The following is a 19,628-nucleotide window of genomic DNA, read 5'->3' as shown; positions in this document are numbered from 1 at the left end:
ACGTTCCAAAGACTTTGAGTTCTCTGGTCAAGTCATGGAGCAAGCTGCACAGGCACATACTGTCTCTTCCTCTGCCTGAGGCTATGTCCCTCCATCAGGATCAGGGGTCCATGTGGCTACCCATTCCCGTGATACAGTAGCCTGCTCTGAACTGAGGGCTCACGGACAGAACATATACGTCTCTTCAGTGATATCCGACTCTCAGAGACCTGTCTAGACTCAGGAATGTTCTGGAACCTACACCTGCATCCTTGCAACTCACTTGTTTACAGCGTCGCCCCATGGTCTTGCTGTGTGAAGTGAGGTCAAGAGAGAAAAGCAGAAATGGGATAAGAAGGACTACCAGGGGATGTCAAAGTTCTGCATTCAAAAGGCTCCCGGTCAAATCGAAGAAGAGATATCAATCTTCCCTCACCCGGTAAGCACACGTGACGCAACATCCATTGCCCTACCTTCTGGCTGAGACTAACCACGAGCACAAGCATTCCGCCTGGGAACCTTCATACACCCTAGGTTTGGGGATGGTCACATAATTCTGAAACCAAAACGAGAGGGGGGCCCATTGCAATACCTAGAGCATAACCACAAGGACTATGCTGGACACCGAAGCTGAAAGAGGACATTATTCAAAGACACTGGCTCTGATAAACACCATGCAGCACCACTTTTGAAGACAACGGTAAGTGGTTGAGCTTGAGACCCAGACTGCCAGAGTGCTTCCTCACATATGGGATGTGGAGGATTTTGAGAATAAGTACCCAGCACAGTCTCCTACCAACCTGGCTGTACCCAGAATAAGCAGTGCTTGTGTGTTAGGCAATGGGAGCCTTCTGAAAGAATACACCTGGGTGCCCTGCATTCTGATTTTAGGAGACAAAGATTTCTGGCTATGTCTGTCCCTCCCACACATTCTGTCAGTTGATCGAGGCCCCACTTCTGAGCTAGGTATTTAGTTCTGCTGGCTCTTACTCAGGAGTGTGGAACAAGGAAATCATCCCCTGTTCCTGGAAAGGGCTTCCCCTGGGCTGACCCTCACCTTGTCCGTACTGCTCATGGGCAAACGGTCTGCTTCTCACAAGGAACACAACGCAGTCATCCAGGATAGTGAAGAAAGCTGGCTCCCCTTCCCTTTCCATACCAGAGCAGGCCAGTCACCAATCTTCCAGGGAATAAAGGCCATCTTTCCTTTGTTAGTTCAGAGCCTGAGGGCTCTCACTGAGCACAGGAGCAGAGTGGGAGTTTGATGCGTACCCGGTTGAGCTTCCTGAGCTTCTGATAGCTCCATAGCTCCTCAGGGAGAAAACAAAAGGTCAGAAATGCAGCAAGGTGAAGGCAATGGGCATAATGGAGTCCAAAGTTTGGCATACACAGTAGGAGTTGAGAGCCACTTGGAAAGGAGGTGTCTTACTTCGTTTGCCCTTGGCCCAGAACAAGGCCAGCTCCCTACCCAAATCTCTCTCGCCCAACCGACAAACGAACACCCTTCGTGGGGACCCTTCCATTGGCCTGGGTCTCTGAGTGACCACATACTTCTGGAACCCAATGAATTGATGAGGAATGAGCCCTGTGGCCAAAATCTTTCCCACAGTCTCCAGCCAGGACTGAATCAGACTCCCAAGTGAAAGGCAGAGGATATGACCGTGAGACAATGACTCTGAATGGATGATGGGAAGAATCTTGCTTCTACAAGAAAGCAAAGATGTGTAAAGGTGGAGAAAGAGGGTCAGAGCTCTTCAGAGTTTGAAAGGGGAATTATGTGGTGAAGGGAGGGTCCAGAAGCAGCTCCTGGCAACCTGGCTGAGGGAAGAAGAGGACACACCAGAAGCCTTAGGCAACAGTGCCATGTAGCGTCCACAACTGGGAGACATTTCAGCAAGAGGCCTGCCTTCTTCCTTCAGAAGGGCCTAGAGAACCCTGGACGTTGCTGCCCTTCCTTTTCCCATCCCTGAATGGAGTGAGCAGTGACAGTGGTGTAGTCAGGTGCCCCCAGGTCTTCCTCTGACGTGTGGAAAGGGGCACTGGGGCCCTCTCCCTGTAAAGGGCTCTTTCTGTGCTGACCAGCCTCTGGAGCCTCCTGCTCCTGTGTGAACGGTCTGCTTTTCAGGCGGAAGGCCCCTCCATCAGGCAGAGCAATGAGGCAAGTTTGCTCACTTCTTCGAACCTCACGTTACAAACTGCCATTCACCAAACAGCGATAGGAGCCTCTCCTTTGGGATAGCCGATGCTCATGGCTGTCACTGGGCTCGGGACTGAGTGGCAACCCGAAGCCCACCCCTTGGTGCCCACTGAGGTGAGTGCCCGCTCCTTGGCTCTTAAGGTTGGACGAAGACTCAGGCTGAAGGGCAGTAATGGAGAGAGAAAGGCTCCAGCCTGGACCAATGTGCGTTCAGCATTTCCATCCAATGAGAATGTGACCGGTTTGGGTGGGACATGTTAAACTTCGGTTCTCTGGGCAGGGAGGCCCTCTCCCCCCACCCCCCGCCATTGCATCTGGCCGACCACCCATACACACAATTCTCGGCTGGACCCCTTCGAATGGCCTAGGACTCCGGATGCCCATGGAGTCCTGAAAACAAAATGCCAGGACCCCTTTGGCTTAACATGTGCCACAAGTCACAAGAGCTGGTCCATACTGCACATTTGCAAGTCGATGCTATGACTCTGAGTGACTGGATTTGGGATCACAAGAGGAACCTAGGACTCATGTGTAAACCTGCTTGATAGGAGTCTGTGTTGGCTAATTTTTCTCAACTTTCTCCAAATCTCATGTGTGGTGAAGATCTCTGGCAGTGTGTTTCTCCATTGCCACCCTAGTGTTTAAAGAGGGTTTGCATGGACATTATTCATGTACAGTGTCTCAATAATATCCTCTTCTTTCATCCTGGCTGGTTGGTGGTGTGTTTGTGATGGGAATAGAGGTATCCTATTGGGCCCTACCCAATTTGGTTTCAGCATGATGTGATTCTGCCAATTTTCAGAGTGTGTGAAGGTACCCGGCGGAAGGCTTGTGTGTAGGCTAAACCCGAGTTTAACGTGGATGCCACCTTCTGTGTGGGACATTAGGAAAGGTAGGTCAGACTCACCTTCTCTCACTTTCCCCCATGGTCATTTGAAAGCACAGCTTTGATTTCCCTTTAGTCATTTTTCCCCATTATTTTCTTTCTTATTCTCAATTTACACACTGAGTCTATGTGACTGTCCTATACATGGCCCATTTACAAGGATGGGAAGTGAATTTGCAGGCAGAACTTGAGCCAGTGGAGGGTCCTCTCTCATGTCCCAGAGGGCAGTTGATGCTCCTGTCCCTGAGCTCTTGGTTTTTAGTAGTTTATTATAAGAATCATAAATAATTTACCTTCCTTGGAAAAAAGGGTCTCCCTGAAATCATTTCAAAGCCCTTGTCTCAAAGTCATATCAGTTCCTATTAAGCTCTGAGTTGGGTACCACCTTGGTGAGTGGCCAAATGGGCCTTGCAGTTTGGGTATCAGAGTTTGTGGATATCACCAATCCTAGACCATCTGCAAGTGCCCAGTAAAGAATGCTTGTGTGTAGTCTGAGCCAGAAGTTTTAAGAGAGGATCCGGCCTCCTGTCTGCATCAAGAGTTGATTACAAAATATATTTTTTTGCTGATGGATGCAATTCCCCTGGGAGATGCAGTACTGCTACTATTCATGCACATCCCATTGCTGCTTTTCTAGCTAGGTCTCCATTCGTGTCTAGGAGCCATGGCTATATGTATGTTGCCAGTTTCCCAGTCAGATCCTGAGGAAATTGAAGGTATATTGGTCTATTATCCCAGAAGAAACATGTCCCTTCTCTCCCTGAGCACAAGGTGTTGCTTAGCTGGCAAAGTATGCACACATATGGGTATCCAGTTCGACTCCCTCCCCTAATGGAGATCCCTTCTTTTTGACAAAACACACGTTTCTTATAGGCAGATTGTTCCAGGATCTGGTCAGCACAGAAAGTACCTTTGGGTGGAATCCTGCACCAAGACCTTCTTCCAAACAACTACCCATCAGCCAGGAGCACATCTTGGCTACAGCTATATCACTGCTGCCCTGTGTACTGTTGGCAATGGCAGGACACATACTTAGCATCAGTTCTTTCCCTCTGCTGAAGGAAGACTCTGGGCAGGGTTCTTGGTGACAGAACTTTCAGGTGGAACGTGGGGACATCACCGTTTGACTAATCCCACAGGTGTTTGTCTTTCCTGAGTGAATCAAAGAACTGAGGAATACTCTGCTAGTCACATCACATCTTTATCCCTGATGCTGAACTCTGATACCCCCTCCAGCCATTTTCACCCCTTCTATTTTTAACTCTGAGTCCTCCCTGCAGTCCATTCCATGTAATTGTCTTACAGTCATATCCTGGGTCCTCAACCGGGGATTCTGGTCTAGTCATTGTGAATGTGGCACATGTTTGGCCAAGCGACCCCTGGCTCTTCACCAGGATAGTTTTCCTTGTATGCTTGTTCATCTCTGCATGAGTGGCACAGAACTCAGGTTTCTGTTTTTGTGTTTGTTTTGCCACGGACAGATCCTCAGATCCTCTCAAGTTTTCAAGCATCTTGAAAAGACATGAATAACTGTAAAATGGGAGGTTGTTACAGTATCTAAATGATTTTCAGGACAAGATCTATGTATTTTCCATGAGTGCTACCTTAACAATATATGACTAGAAAAGCCAACCAGCTGTAGTATACCACTCTGCCTTTCCAACAGGGAACTAGTCATAACTCCGGGACTAAAATCAGAAAATCCTCCCAGATTATGTCTGTGAATGTCCCCTAATGAAATCCTCACTAATGAAAGAGCAAGGGAATCTGAAGGGATGCTCCAAGGGCCAAACGTCTTCATCTCAGAGGAAAATTGTAGAAAACTTCACATGAGCACACTAGCACTTTTCCCGAGGCAAAGTCGGTGTCCTCACCAACATAAGTCGGCCAGACCTAAGGGGAGCATCTTTTAGCTGCTCTTAAGAGTCTTGAGTGCAAAAGGGCTTTCACTCTTTTCCATTCCTTTCCTTCAGTGATAGAACAATGTTGGTTTAGGGGCTCTTGTCTAGCTCCTGGTTCACACCCAGGAAATGCGCTCTCGTCTTTTACTTATTGAGTTGACTTTTTTCTATCCTTATCTCCGCAAGGTATGGACTTTGCACCGACAAACCATTAGTATCTCAGGATGAAGGAAGTTCAGGTATTTCAGGAGGTTAGTAGAGAGCAGGCAGTGACCATCTGGGTCAAGACAGTCCTGCCAGGCACCAAGTTCTCAGTAACAGAAGAATCTTTCTTCCCCAACATCAAAAACTACTTGCTGTGTGGCAGCACACCACCAGAGTGGGAACTTGCCTAAGGTTTCTTATCACTAAGGACAGGCCAGTCGTTCCTGATTCTGACCGCTGCTCTCAGTCTTGCTGGAGGGGAGATGAACAAAGGTATGAAAACAAGATATTTGAAAAAAGGGCAAGATCTGTAATCTTGAAAACAAAGAGTGTGCTGTTAGGACACGATGAGTGGGGAGACACTGGAAGGTATGACAGGCCTCACTGAGGTGACATTTGCTTAGGTAAGAATGACAAGAGGGAGCCACACTGCACATGCCTGCAGTGTGTCAGGAAACGATATTGCTGGTGTAGAGAATAGGAGACAGAATTGTTTGTCCATTAGAAACATTTGAAAGGTTGAAAATGTGTCTGTGGGATCCTGTGAGGGGAGAGGAAGGAAGGAGGCAAAGAATAGACCAGAGCTGGGACCTAGTAGACTGTTAGTTATGCATTCCTCTGTAACAGTATTATCCAAATACCTTGAATATTAAAGCTACAAATATTTAATAGCTCCAGATTTTTATGAGAGAGCAATCCAGGTACAGCACAGCTGCATGACACTGACTCAAAGTCTCTATGAAGCCAGGACTGTGTTGCCAATGGAGAATCAACGGACTGATAATTTAACCTAAGCTCACTCACACGAGCAATGTCACAATTCAGTTTGAACTGAAAGCATGTTTCAAACTTTTGACCTGGGAACTTTTCTTTCTCTCCTGTATAGGGGTCTCATACAGTAGTCCCGAGTAGTGCGTGATACCCCATTTTAGGGGTAGAGGAGAGAGAAAGCAATTGAGGACAAAGAGCAGAGGGAGGGAGGGAGACAGAGAGAGAGAGAGAGGAGAGAGAGACAGACAGAGATGGAGAAAACACAAGACTAAGAAGAAAGTGGCAGAATTTATCCCATTAAATCGTGAAACGGATCACTCCAACTGTGTTCTGTTGGCTAGAAGGAAGTCAGTAACAATTTAGTGGTTTCACAAGGAGTGAATTTTGGTGAATAGACATGGATCACTGTCTTTGTCCCCTGGGGAAGTCTAGGAGAGTGTGTTCAGTAAGATCACCCAGAAGTGATAACAGTGGCTACATTTTGGAAATGGCTGTAAGTGATAAGCATCCAGCCTCACTCATCATTAGAAAAATGAACATAGGACAATGGATTTGTTGTAAATTCTCACCCAGCCAAAATATTTCACCAAGCTCCTGAAACTAGACCCCTTTTTCGGCATTAGAAATAAGGGCACACATGTTTCAGTAGTGAGAGGGGCCTCAACTCTCTTACTGGAGGGTCAATGTTGCCATGATTTCAGTTGCCATCACCTTTGATTCTGATGGTGAGCTGTATGCTTCTAGAAACCAAAGACAGTGGTTGGAGATTTGCACAAGTAATTCATGTAGGCGTGTGTTATCTCTATTTTGACATTAAGTGTCCTGAATGGCACACCTCCTCAGAGAGGATACAAAACCTCTGGGAGCAGGACCATGATATACCCCTTAAAAATGATGGTGTCAAAACCCTTTAATGGACCATGACAAAATGAGTGGCTATTAAGACATTTCCTCTTTTTTTTATTTAAATGTTAGTTAACATGTTGGTTTCAGGATTAGAATTCAGTGATTCATCACTTACATATAACAATGTTCATCACAAGTGCCCTCCTTAATACCCATAACTCGTCCACCCAATCTCTCCCACCTCCCTCTATCAACCCCCAGTTTGTTCTGTATCATTAAGCTCTATCGTTTCTTCTCTTCCTGACCTTCACATTTGTTAAATTCCACATATGAGTGAAGTCATATTATCCTTGTCTTTCTCAGATGGACTCATTTTGCTTAGAGTGATACATTCTAGTTCTATCCACATAGTTACAAGTGGCAAGAATCCATGCTTTTTGGTGACTGAGTAATACTCTCATGAAGACCAAAATCTGCACAGTGAAGGAAACAATGAAAAAAACTCAAAGCAGCCTACCAAATGGGAGACCTCTGCAATCATCATATCTGATAAAGGGTTAAGATCCCAAATGTAGAAATGACTTATCAAACACAACACCCAAAAAACAAACCACCCAGATATGAAATGGGCAGAAGACACGAAGAGACACTTTTGCAAAGAAGACTTCCAGATGGCTAATAGACACATGAAAAGTTGCTCAAACACTCATCATTAGGGAACGCAAAGCAAACCATAATGCTATACCACCTTACACCTGTTAGAATGGCTATAATTAACAACATAAGAAACAACAGTTGGTGAGATATGGAGAAAGGAGAACACTCTTGCACTGCGGATTGAAATATAAACTGATGCCACCACGCTCTCATGATTTTTTGAAGGAAGAATTTAGAGAGCACTCCTTAAATAGTTAGTTGTTGTCATTTCTGTGTATTATTTAGGGCATTATGAGCAGGTGAAATTTATTCCCTATGAGGAGTAGAGGGAAAAAATTTGAACACCAATATGAATGGATATTTAAAGATATGGAGTAAGATTTACTCAGTTAAAATGAAAATAAAATAAAAACAAATACAAAACAGTTTACCCAACCAAATAACAAAATCACATTGATTCCACTTTTTGGAAAAAAATGCTCAAATGTCGAAAAATAGTACAGGCTGTGATTAGCTTTGAATGACAGGATTTTAGTTTCTTCATTTTCCTTATGTTGTCTTTCCAAATGATACAGAAAATCACTGGCAACTGTAACCTGGATTTGCTTAAGCTGCTTCATAAACAAAGAAGGGGAAGACTATAAGGAAGATGACACAATGGAAGTTTCCAAAGAGAATGATTTCATTGTCACAGGATTAGAGAAGCTGTTGGAAAAATTAAAGAGGCCTAGAAGTTTTCTGCCAACATGCTATAATTTGGTGAGACAAATTGCCCGGTCCATTCCGGTTTAATTTTTTGTTCTAGGAGTAAATACACTGGTGACATTATCACACAGCTTTTGTTCAATATATATATACTTTTCCAAAAGCTCTACTTCATTCCTTTTACAAGACCTATGTGCTACATTTTCCTTTTGGGAGAAGTTTCCTTTGAAGTGCAGGTCTCTATTTTAAATGACCTTTTGCTATTGTCTACCATCCCTCCTAACCCCATGGACCCCCCCTTTCACCTCTATCTTCCTCATTGGAAGTTATCTCCACATGGCACAGGTCACGTTTTGTCATGGTCAGTAATAAAGATATAGTGGTGGGCACAGAGCAAGGATGGGTGGTAAAGAAATTCACACAAAATGAACCTGTATTTGAGGTGGGTCAAGAGTGTCACAAGTACAGGCCCACGATGGCAAGCATGGATTATTTCCCACTGTTATTCATTGCAAAGCCTCCTTTATCTAACCATAGATTATTTTCATCCTGATTTTTCTTCAATGCTTGCACAATTACAACTAAATATTTCTTTTTTTTTCTTTTTTTTTTCAACGTTTATCCATCTTTGGGACAGAGAGAGACAGAGCATGAACGGGGGAGGGGCAGAGAGAGAGGGAGACACAGATTCGGAAACAGGCTCCAGGCTCTGAGCCATCAGCCCAGAGCCTGACGCGGGGCTCGAACTCACGGACCGTGAGATCGTGACCTGGCTGAAGTCGGACGCTTAACCGACCGCGCCACCCAGGCGCCCCAACAACTAAATATTTCTATATGCAAGGGAGCAGGAGGAGGCCACATGAGGAGGAGTCTCTGTGCTCTGTGTCTTAGAGGACACTGTAACTTACTCCAAGGTACCTCTTAACCCACTGCAGGAATGGCAAGAGTGCCATAACTCAGTTCTCATGTAATTCACCTAGTAAATGAATGGATAGGTCCTCATTTAATTTTCTTTTTTTTTTTTTCAGTGTATTTTCTTTTTTTTCTACAAATCCAGTCAATGTGCAGAGCTATATTTCTTTCAGGTCTACAATATCACCCTGTGCTCATTATGACAAGTACACCTCTTAATCCCCATGACCAATTTCACCAACCTCCCACCATCCACCTCTAGTACTGTCAGATTGTTCTCTATTGTTAATATTTTGTTTCCTAGCTGTTGCTCTCTTTCTCTCTCTTATTTTTTCCTTTGCTTGTGTATGTCTTCAATTCCACATATGAGTGAAATTATTTTATGGTATTTGTCTTTTTTTGATTTATTTCACTTAGCATCATACTCTGTAGCTCCATCCATGTCTTTGAAAATGGAAAGATTTCATTCCTTCTTATGGCTGAATACTATTCCATTATATATGGAAATATATATATATAAAATCCATTCATTGATGGCTACTTGGGCTGCTTCCATATCTCCACTATTTCAAATCATGCAATATATACACAAGTGCATATATTCTTTTGAATCAGTGTTCTTTTATAGCTTGGGTAAATACTCAGTAGTGTTACTGTTGGATCATAAGGTAGTTGTATTTTTAACTTTTAGAGGAGCTTCCATATTGTTTTCCACAGTGGCCCCACCACTTTGCATTCCCAAGAATAGTTCCTTTTCTCCACATCCTTGTCAACACTGCTTCTTTTGTTGTTGAATTTTGCCATACTGACAGGTGTGAGGTAGTATCTCACTTTGGTTTTGATTTGCATTTCCCTCATAATAAATAAGCATTTCTCATGTGCCTGATGGTCATCTGCATATCTTCTTTGGAGAAATGTCTGTTCATGTCTTCTGCCCAGGTTGTAACTGGATTATTTTGGGGGGAGGGACGGTGTTTATTTTATATCAGTTCTTTACACATTTGGGGTATCAGCAACTTATTAGATATGTCCTTTGCAAATATCTTCTCCCATTTCATAAGTTGCTTTTTAGTGTTGGTTGTTTCCTTCACTGTGAAGAAGCTCTTTATTTGATATAGTCCCAAGAGTTTATTTTTGCTCTAGTTTCTCTTTCTGCAGGAGACATATCTTGAAAGAAGTTGCTGTGGCTGATGTGAAAGAAGTTACTACCTGTGTTCTGTTGTAAGATTTCTCTGGTTTCAGGTCTCACATTTAGGGTTTTCATCCATTTTGTGCTTATTTATGTGTATGGTGTAAGGAAGTGGCTCACTTTCATTCTTTTGCATGATGCTGTCCCCTTTTCCCAGCACCATGAAAAGATATTGGATATTCCTTCCTGCTTACTTGAAGACTAATAGAACATTATTTGTGTGGTCATCTGTTTTTCTATTCTGCTCTATCTCTTAAACCTCATTTAGTTAAATTGAAGTTGATTAGCTGACAGTGTAATTTTGGTTTCAGGAGGAGAACCCAGTGACTCATCACTTACACATAACACTGGGAGCTCAGCCCAACAAATGTCCTCCTTAATGCCCATCACCCATTTGCCCATCCCCCCTCCCAACACCCTTCAGCAACCTTCAGTTTGTTCTCCATATTTAAATTCTCTTTTGGTTTTCCCCCTCTGTATTTTTATCTTATGTTTTCCTTCCCTTCCTCTATGTTCATCTGTTGTGTTTCTTAAATTCCACATGAGTAAATTCATATATATTTGTCTTTCTCTGACTGACTTATTTCACTTAACATAATATACTCTGGTTCCATCCATGCTGTTGCAAATGGCAAGATTTCCTTCTTTTTCATCACCTAGTATTCCAGTGTGTGTGTGTACCACAGCTTCTTTATCTACTCATCAGTAAATGGACATTTGGGCTCTTTCCATTCTTTGGTTATTGTTAATAAGGCTGCTATAAATTTGGAGTGCACGTGCCCCCTTTAAAGCAGCACTCCTGTATCCTTTGGAGACATACCTAGTAGTGCAATTGTTTGGTCATAGGGTGGTTTTATTTTTAATTTTTTTGATGAACCTCCATACTGTTCTCCAGAGTGGCTACACCAGTTTGTATTCCTACCAACAGTGTTAAAGTATTCCCCTTCCTTTTTTTATTGTTTTTATTTATTTTTGAGAGGGGGGAGAGGAGGGGCAGAGAGAGAGGGAGACACAGAATTCTCAGCAGGCTCCAGGCTCTGAACTGTCAGCACCAAGCCTCGCAAAGGGTTCGAACCCTAAACCGCAAGATCATGACCTGAGCCAAAGTTGGACGCTTAAGGAACCTAACCACCTAGGTGCAAGGGTTCTCCTTTCATCACATCCTCGCCAACATCTGTTTTTGCCTGTGTTATTAATTTTATCCCTTCTGCCAGGTGTGAGTTCATATCTCATTGTGTGGTTTCCTTTGTGTTTCCCTGGTGATGAGTGATGTTGAGTATCTTTTCGTGTGTCTGTTAGTCATTTGGATGTCTTCTGTTCCCTCGATCTGTGTGTCTATTTTTGTGCCAGTAATACAATTTGAAGTCTGCAATTGCCATGCATCCAGCTTTGATTTTCTCTTTCAGGAGTGTTTGTCTGTTTGTGGTCTCTTATGGTTCCATAGAAATTTTACGATTGTTCTAGTTCTGTGAAAAATGATAAGAATTGCATTAAATGAGTAGATTGCCCTGGGGACTATAGACATTACAAATATATTTGTTCTTCTGATCCATGAGCTCAAATGTCTTTCTAGCTCTTCGTGTAATCTTGGAATGCCTGGGTGGCTCAGTTGGTTAAGCATCCGACTTCAGCTCAGGTCATGATCTCATGGTTTGTGGGTTAGAGCCCCGCTTCAAGCTCTGTGCTGACAGCTCTGAGCCAAGAGCCTGTTGAGGATTCTCTGTCCCCCTCTCTCTCTGCCCCTCCCCCACTCATGCTCTATCTTTGTCTCAAAAAAAACATTAAAAAAAATCTCTTTGTCCCATCTTGAATTTCGTTCATCAGTGTTTTATGGTTTTCAGGGAAAGGTCTTTCTTCTGTTTGGTTATTTATTCTTGGAATGTTATTCTTTTGGGCACAACTGTAAATCAGATTGTTTTCTTAATTTCTCTTTTTGTGGCTTCCTTTTTAATCTTGGGAAATGAAACAAATTTCTGTAAATTGATTTTGGATCCTGAGACTTCACTGAATTCACATATAGGTCTGAACCATTTTTATTGTGGAGCCTTTAGGGTTTGGTATATATATTATCCTGGAAACATGAGAGATTTATTTCTTCCACACTTCTTTGGATTTCTTTTTATTTCTTTTTGTTGTCTGATTTCTTTGGCTATATATTTCAGTCCTACGTTGAGTGCAGGTGGTGAGAGTGGACATCCTTGTGTTTTTCCTGACTTATGGGAAAAGCCCTCAGTATTTGCTTATCAAGGATGATGTCAGCTATGTTTTTCATAGATAGCCTTTAGTATGTTACGTATGCTCCCTCTAAACATACTTTGCTGAAGGGTTTTTTTTTTTTGTATAATGAATGGATGGTGTACGTTGCCAAATGCTTTTTCTGCATCTATTGAAATGATCTTATGGTTCCTTACCTCTTATTGATATAATGTATCACAGTGATTGACTTCTGAGTAGTTTTTCATAATATCCCCTCACGAGATTGTATTTCTGTGGTGTTGGTTGTTATTTCTTCTTATTCATTTATTTTATGTATTTTAGTGTTTTCTTTTTTTCTGTGGTAAGTCTGGAAAGAGTTTTTGATTTTTGGTTTTTATTGATTTTTTTTTCAAAGAGCCAGCTTCTCCTTTCTTTCATCCCTTTTATTTTTTTGTCTTCTTTCTTTTTTTCCTCTTTTTTCTTTCATTTCTCTATCATTTATACCTGCTCCAATCTTCATGATTTCCTTCTTTCTGCTGGTTCTAGGTTTGATGGTTGTCCTTTGCTAGCTTCTTGGAATTCCAGATTAGGTTGCTTACCTGACATTTCTCTTGCACCTAGAAGTAGACATGTATTGCTAAAACTTTACCTTAGAATTTGTTTTGCTGCATCCAGCAGTTTTGGACCATTATGTTTTCATTCTAATATTTTCCCATGCACTTTGTAAAAATTTAAATTCAAACTAGTTAACATAGAGTAAAATAATGATTTCAATAATAGAATTGTGATTCATCACTTACACATAACTCCCAAGGTTCATCGCAACTAGTGTCCCCTTATAGCTTATCACCCATTTAGCATATCCCCCATTCAAACCCCATGAGCAAACCTCAGTTTGTTTACGTTGAGTCACTTATGCTGTGTCTCACTCTGTTTTTATCTTATTTTTGCTTCCCTTCCCCTAATTTCAACTGTTATGTTTCTTAATTCCACATGAGAGAAACCATGCTATATTTGTCTTTCTCTGAATGACTCACTTCATTTAGCATTATACACTCTAGTTCCATCCACCTTGTTGCAAATGGCAATATTTCATTCTTTTCCATCGCCAAGTAATATTACATTTTACATATATACCACATCTTCTTTATCCATTCATCAGTCGGAGGATATTTGGGCTCTTTCCATACATTGGCTATTGTCCATAAGGCTGCTATAAACTTTGAGGTGCTTGTGCCCCTTCAAATCACCACTCCTGTACCCTTTGGATTACTTGCAGTGCTATTGCTGAGTCATAGGGTACTTCCATTTTTAACTTTTTGCAGAACCTCCATACTCTTCTCCAGGGTGGCTGCACCATTATGCATTCCGACCAGAAGTGCAAAAGGATCCTTCTTTCTCTGCATCCTTGCTAACATCTGCAGTTGCCCAAGTTATTAATTTGAGCCATTCAAACAGGGTGGTATGTCATTGTGGTTTTGGTTTCCCTGGTGATGAGTGATGCAAAGCATCTCTTCATGTGTCTGTTACTATGTGAATGTCTTCTTTGGAAAAGTCTGTATGTGTTTCTTTTGCCCATTTCTTCATTGGAATGTTTTGAGGGTGCTGAGTTTGATAAGTTCTTTATAGTTTTAGATCTTTCCACGCAGTTTTGAACTTTCTTCTCCTCGTCCTCCTCCCTCTCTTCATCCTTCATTTCCTCCTCTCCCTTTCCCTCCGACTCCCCCCCTTCTTCTTCTCCCCCTGTAGGGTACATCTGTCTTCTGTATATGTGGTTTAGGTTTGGTGTGTGTGGTGTGTATGTGGAGTGTGTTTGAGTGGTAAATGAGAGGTGGTTTGTTTGGAAATTGTGTGCTGCACTTATCACCCTAACACTGAACATTATCCATAAGCCTGAACTTCACCCTAACACTTGTCCTCTGAGACCTTTGTGGAGTGCAACGTACCATTGCTGGGCATGCTGCTACCATCTCCCAGTGCCTAAAGCTAACTGTAGTCGTGGATCTGACTCTTTCCAAGCCTGAATCTCAGGTTGGAGGTAACAACAGAAATGGAACACATGACTGATGTAAAGTTATTCAGCCCCAAGCAGAGAAAAAACAATCATGCCATTTGCAACAACCAGGATGGAACAAGGGAGTTTTGGTCTGAGGGAGAATCTTACCCTAACTCACACTATTAGCATAGCACCTGAACAGAACCCTAAGTATAACTCTCCCCCTAAAATTCACCCTCACCTCAGCCCCCAAAGGAAGGCTCTGCACTGCTGGCAGATAGTCCCCATCATTTAATAGGCCTTAACCTTAACCTTAGCCATGGCTCTGCCTTACCTGGTTCCAAATTCTACATGTGGGGAAACCATAATTTGGGGACACAGAACTGATGCGAGATTACTTGACCATGTACATATTAGGAATTGATGCCTTTTCCAATAACTGGACCAAGTTTCAGAGTGAAACCTTTACCATAATCCACAACAGCTTAGCCCTTTAATGTAAACCTGGAGACTGACCTTCACCCTGGCCATCGCCCTCTACTCAGTCCTCCAGGTAGGGCTTTTCCCTGCCAGCAGATAGGCCCCTACCATTTCCTGAGTCCTTACCCTATTTCTAGCATTGGCACTGGTTCTAACCTGGCCCAAATCCTATGTCTGAGGAAAATCCCGATTTAGGATACATAACCAATGCAAGATTATTCAGCTAGGAACACAGAAGGAATCCATGCCCATGACCATGACTGGCATGGGAAAAAGAATATGATTCCAGCAGAAAATCTAACTTGGCTGCACACCAGCAGCCCAGTCCCTGCACCCTAGGCTGCACCGAAGTTGATCCTCACCATAACACTTGTCCTCAAAAGACCTCTACAGTGAGGGCATTGTGCCTTGCTGGCGGATAGGGCTCTATTGTCTCCTGAGTCTTAAATCTAACCTTTCCCATGGATGTGGTCTTCCAAGCCCACATTTCAAGACTTAGGAAACAATGGATTGGAGACAAATGACCAACACAAATGGCTCAACCAGACACATAAGAAATGGTGCTGGTTGCAAAGATCAGACCTGAAGCAGAGCCTAATGCTGACCCTCACACTGACACTTAACATCAACTGAGCCTTCTGTGTATCTTCCCACTGCAAGAAGTAAGCCTTTATCATTTTCCTCACCCTAACCATAACCTTAGCCAAAGCCTTGACCCCATATGGCACTGAATGCTAGATCCGTCGAAACTACAGATGTGGAACACATGACTGACCCAAGTTGCTCAGCCAAGTCCATAAGATGAAATTTTGCCATTTGCAAAGACCACGATGGAACCAGATGTATGATTCTTGGTGACAAACATAATGTAGACCACAAAATCAGCCTAGCCAAACCCTGATGGACACCTGGACACTCAGGCTCAACTGGTCACTCCATGTAGGTCTTTGCATTGCCAGCATATAGACCTTTTTTAATTTTCAACAGCCTCACCCTAATCCTAGCCATCACCCTGGCCCTACTTGGGCCTGAATGCTAGTTCCAAAGACACAACTGAATTGAGACACATGAATGATACAAGGTGACTTAGCTAGAAAGAAAAGATAGTGTGCCATTTGTAAGGACTGGAATGCAAGGACTGGAATGTAGCCTTGAAAGCAGGATTCTGAGCACAAGTCTAACTCTAGACCACACAATGAGCTTAGCCCTTGAATTGAGACCAATTCCTGAATTTTGCCCTCAAAGCAACCCTCCAGGGAGGTTTCTGCACTGCTGAGGTTCCTGCATTGACGCCTACAAACTGCTGGGCCTTAACCCTAACCCTAGTCATGACTATCCATACCCAGACCCAGGTCTCAGGTCTTACCAAATAAGGAATTTGGAACACAAGACTGATGCAAGATTACTCAGTCAGGAAAGGAAAAGGCAGTTGTGTTCGTTGCAACAACTGGGATGGAACTGGAGTGAAGGACTGTGGACAATACCCAACCCTAAACCTCACCATCACCTCAGAGGCCTAGGAACACAATCCATAAGCCTCATCCTCACCTCACACTCGTCCTCAACTCAACCCTTCGGGGAGTGCTCTACACTACTGGCAAAGAGGTCACTACCATCTCATGGTCCCTAATGCTAACGGTTGCAAACTAGTTTCTCCTGAGGTATAATTCAGAGTAAATGTGTCAAATATCCTTTCCATTATGTAGGAGACTCTGGCCAAGTCGGGAGTTCTCTGGCATAGTTTGAGGAACAGGACCCATCATTATTTGCTTTTCAGAAGTATGCTGACAATGGGAGGCATAGGGTCCTTGAAGGTGCCCAGCAGAGTATCCAGGTGTAGGCAATGCCAGGGTTTGGAAGGGAGCTGGCCTTACTTCCGTTTGAAGGAGAAACTGTTAGACATTTCATTCCCAGCTTTATTCTAATCTCCTCATTAATGTAGATGCTTCCCCTTCCTTATAGCCCTTTCCATCCATTTTTTGTTTCTTAACTAGGTCAAGTCACAAACAGGTAGAATTGGTCTGTCAGCCACACAGCCACTTCATGGATTTTTGATGAACTACCACTCTGGTCCTGTGCTATGTGAGAGCAGTTACTTTATCTCAAAGAATAATGACTCTTTTGTCCATGAGAACTTGTTGCTTGTCTGGCCATGGAAATCTCCATGGTGGGTAGCCAGCTTTCCTCCCTCCCCTGGCTGATTGAAATGTCTTCATCCTCTAAGGCTGGTGGATCAGGCATGCACAGTAGACTACAGGACAATTCAGCCCCACAAAGCCCTTATAAGGAATACTGCACCATGACTTGGTTACAATACCTAAAGCACAAATGGGACCACTAACCTGCTACCACTGAATCACTGCCCTTTCTATGCCCTTAGGTGTAGGCCATACAAAGGATCCAAGGTCAGGAGCCTTCCTTCTCTTTCTGAAAGGTGCAAGCCTTCTGCCAAATGGGCACCCAGGTGTAGGTAATGAATGTTTCCCTTTGTTCCTGCAGACAGGTGTTTCTTACTATATACAGCAGTTAGCTTCTCAGATTTTGCTAGGCATGTCCTTCTCAGCTTCATTCTGCTCTCCTTGGTAATGTGCACTTTAGCCCTCTTTCTATTTATTTCCATCCTTTTGCTCTTTTCTTCAAACTAACATCTCGCTGGAGTCTATTCAGAGTCAGTGTCTCAGAGCAATATCCTCCACTTTGTACTGGAGCCTCTGGCTGAGTCCCGGTGAGTCTGGTATAAATTGGCAACAGGACCTCTTGTAGCTTCCTATTACACCTCTTTTCACAATGAGAAGCCTAGGGCATATGAAGGTGCCAAGCTGGGTGTAGATAGATGTGGGTAGGCAGTGTCAGAGCTTTGGGAAGGGACTGGCCTTACACATGGAGCAAGGAGAAACGAAGGTAGATATACGTGGCCAACATATTTCATTCCCATTAGTAATGTAGAGCTTTGGCCTCCCTTGTAGCCATTCCCACCAGTTTGCTATTTTCTAAGTCCTGGGTCACTTCCAGAGACCATTGAGCTGTCACTCACTTCACACAAACACAACCCAGACTGGTGCTAAACTCCCACTGTGGTCTGTTGTTATGGGAGAACAAACTAACTTCAAATCAAAGGAAGGATGGCCTTGTTGTTCCTGAGTGCTTGGTTCTTGACCAGCTCTGGTTAAGTGCAGTCAAGGGCAGACATGCCTTCATTCTGTGTGAAACATGATTCCCTTATGCAAACTATCCTTCAGACCTGGAAAGGCCCTTTGAAGAACTACTGTATCAGGTTCAGGTCCAAACACTTCACCACCAGCTGGGAGCAGGAAACCCTTGCCTCTACATCTATGGTGCTTTCATTTCCTGATAGGAAGAACAGGAAAAATAGCCAAATACAACTTTTCCTGTTTTGTAAGGAAAAAACAGAACTGCAGATTTTCACTCTTATGAGTAGGCAATGGAGGTTTCCTTTTCCATAAGCTGTCAGGTGTTGCTTACTCCCCAGACAGCCAGCCTTCCAGGAGATAGGGGTAGGCACTTAATTCTAATTTTATCCCATTCTCTTCTGTAATGAAGGGCTTTGGACTTCCAGGTGCCTATTTCCATTTTATTGCTCTTTTCTCAAACTAGGTTTTCCTGGGAGCGATTCAAAGCAAGGGCTTCAGAAGAATGTACTCTGTTTATGTTGAGAATTCCAGGCTGCATGGGGCTGGGTTCCAGGTCCAAATATTGGTGTGCAGTTCCCAGTCAGTTCCTGAGGCAATTTATGCCTCTCAGTGTTTGGTATCGCAGAGGAAAGGAAGTCCCTCTGCCCCTGAGGGCTTGGTGCTTAGTCACCTAGAGTCAGTGCAGGGATGTGTAATGAGCTGGCCTCCCTTCCCTGGCTGACAGAGGTGCCTTCATCCTGAAAAATAGATGGTTCATTGATGTGCACTCTGCTTCAAGGCACTGGTCAGTGCACAAAGGGATGTTGAAGGAAATACTGCACCCAGGCTGGGATCTAACCACTTTACCATCCTGAGAGAGACCCAAACACCCACAGCTGAAGCACTGCGACTCCTGTCTACTAATGGGAAAGGCAGGAAACACTTTCAAAGCCAGGGCTTTCCATCTTTTTCTGAAGGAAGAATGCAGACCCCTTGCTTACAGCGCTCCTGAGTGTAACCTCGACGGGGTTCCCTTCACCAAACCCCACAAATCTTCCTTATTCCTGAGACAGCCAGCTTGCAAAGGAGATGGCAGTAGGTGCTTCATTCTCCACATCATCCCAATCTCATTCCTAATGAAGGACTCTGGCCTTCTGGGAATCTATTTTCATCTCTTTATTTGCAATCCAGGTCCTCACTGGGGTGTTTGATGCAGTCTCTCAGAGGAATAATCATGGTGTTCAGGTGGGATTCCTACTCTGTTCCATGTGAATGTGTGATAGGTTTGGCCACAGAGTCTGGGCAAGGTTTTATCAAAACCACGCAGGCATTCATAGACCTAAGGCTTTGGAAGGGCCCAGATTAGAACATTTGCACTCAGTCTGGGCCAGAGGACTGTGAAGGGAGTTGGCCTTTCTTGACTGAGGGGACATGAAGTTACACAGCGCCTTTCCAGATTGGTCCTATTCCCATTGAAAATATGGCACTTTCGCCCTACTTAATGACTCTCCCTTCCATGGCTCTATGTCTATGTCCCCATTTAGACTTAGGAGCCATGGAGCTGTCACTCACTAACCC

Source organism: Lynx canadensis, chromosome A3 (genome assembly GCF_007474595.2).
Source record: "Lynx canadensis isolate LIC74 chromosome A3, mLynCan4.pri.v2, whole genome shotgun sequence".
Taxonomy (NCBI): Eukaryota; Metazoa; Chordata; class Mammalia; order Carnivora; family Felidae; genus Lynx; species Lynx canadensis.
Note: the sequence above shows the minus strand (reverse complement) of the source record.